Raw genomic sequence first — 2,500 nt, 5'->3', positions numbered from 1 at the left:
TGAATGGTTATTTCTCTGATTAGCAGTTAGTATAACAGTTGGTGTATAGGTGGAGAATGGCTGTCTGTTCTGTGCTCTCTCTCTCTCTCTCTCTCTCTCTCTCTTTTTCACTAAGGAGGAGTGATTGACTCTGGAGTGATGTCTCTTGTTAGCACTTAGCAGTTAGCAGCTAGCATGACTGTGGTGCGGCGCGGTGCGGCGTGTTGAGTTATGAGGGCAGAGAAGAGCGGAGGGATTTTCTCTCTCAGAAGCGACGCGCTCGAGGTGTCAGGCGGCTGCTGGCGTGATGAAGCACTTTTAGATTTGTCATTCAATAATGGATGCGGTTTGAGCCATTCTCCCTGGGGCTGAGGTGGGGTTGGTGGTGTGTGTGTGTGTGTGTGTGTGTGTGTATGTGTGTGTGTATGTATGTTGGGGGAGGGGGGGGGGGGGGGGGGGGTAGTGTGAGTGCTTTCTCTCTCTCGCTATCCCCCTGTTTTATGCTGCGGCTCAGTAGCCATGGCAACGCTTCAGGTCACCACAGTGTGTTTTGAGCCTGTCAGCTTTTCCCTTCTGTCTCTCTCTTTTTCTTTCTTTCTCTATCTCTCTATCTCTGTCTATCTCTCTGTATGTGTGTGTGTGTGTGTGTGTGTGTGTGTGAGCAGCTGCCATGGACGGCTTCATAGGGTGTCAGTGATCATGCTGTCATTTGAAAATAGCAACACACTGTCCCCCCTCCCACACACACACACCAAAACCAACACATATACACACACACACGCACACGCACACGCACATGCACACACACACACACACACACACACACACACACACACACACTCATATGCACAGGTACGTACGCACACACACACACACACACACATGCACAATTCCTCCATGAGCCCCATGTTATTACTGTGGCTCTATTGTGTCGGCGCTCACTTGGGCTGAGCTAGAAGACCCATCTCCAGAGGGGGAACGTGTGTGTTGTGTCTGCCTGCCATGTTGAGTCTCCTGATGAGAAAATAATGTGTAAATTATGATAATGCATTCACACTCACGCCGGCTACCCAGCTCCCGTGTAGCCTATACGCATGTGTGTGTGTGTGTGTGTGTGTGTGTGTGTGTGTGTGTGTGTGTGTGTGTGTGTGTGTGTGTGTTCCCGTGTAGCCTATACGTAGGTCCCGCTGTGCTGGAAGTGCCCGGGACCCCTCGCCTTGCAATCATGTTGTCTATTGATTTAAAGGGATGTCCTGTCTGTTTGTGCAGAACTGGTAAATCAGCAGTGGTCCCTGGGGAGCGCAGGACAGCCATTCATTTGTGGTGGGATGCGTTTTATTGGTCAGGATAAGATATGTGTGTGTGTAGCAGAGCATTCTTCTTTTTGTTATTTGACGTTTTTTTAATGCAAATATGTGTGTGTACGCTTTATATATATATATATATATATATATACAGTATATATATATATAAAAATGTACACAAGTGTGTGTGTGTGTGTGTGTGTGTGTGTGTGTGTTTGTGTGTTTGTGTTTATGGGCTTGTGAAAGATATGGCTAGTTTATGGTCTCAACACAAAATGTTGACAACATTGAATTCCACAATGAATTAAAACAAAACAATAAAACTCTTGAATACCTTAGGGAGACTTTTTTGAAAGCAGCAATTTGTTTTGTTGCGGAGTAAATGCAATGTCAAAATCTAGTATGTTAAGCTGGATTTAAGTCGAGACTGTACTGTCCGGTGGAATTCCGCCATCCCATATTACTGAACCGCATGCACCTCGTCGCCATAACGACTCAGGGTTTATGATAAATGCTCCCAGTGTTCCAGTAAGATAGTGGCTCAGATTCCCTGCATAGCTGGGAAGACTGAGGTTGAGTTGCAGGCAGCATCCAGCCAAAATTGTTCCTGTCATCTCATTGTGTGTCAAAGTGGTGGTGATGTTGAGACTACACGCACACATGTACACACACACACACACACACACACACACACACACATACTGTACGCACACACATTTACACGCACGCACGCACACACACACACACACACACACACACACACACACATGCACACGTTCGCGCGCGCACACACACACACACACACACACACACACACACACACACACACACACACACACACACACCATACCAGCTGTAAGACACTCCTCTGATCCTGAATGGAACGGTGTCTGACTGTGTGTGTGAGTATGAGAAAGAGAGGCTGTGTGTGTGTGTGTGTGTGTGTGTGTGTGTGTGTGTGTGTGTGTGTGTGGGGGGGGGGGGGGGGGGGGGTGTATGTGTGTGTTTGTGAGTATGAGAGAGACTGTGGATAAGTGTGTGGTTGTATTGGCCATAAATGAGTCCATGGTTCCTGTTCAAAATTCTGTGGGATGTGAATGGATTGGGCAGGGTCACTGTTGCCTGGATATTGTTGCTATGCCCACCAGTCTGAGGGCTGAGTCTATTTTTCTTTGTTCAGTGACCACAAAAATACAGTGGTTTTGAGGATGTCGTGA

Source organism: Sardina pilchardus, chromosome 17, assembly GCF_963854185.1.
Source record: "Sardina pilchardus chromosome 17, fSarPil1.1, whole genome shotgun sequence".
NCBI lineage: Eukaryota > Metazoa > Chordata > Actinopteri > Clupeiformes > Clupeidae > Sardina > Sardina pilchardus.
Note: the sequence above shows the minus strand (reverse complement) of the source record.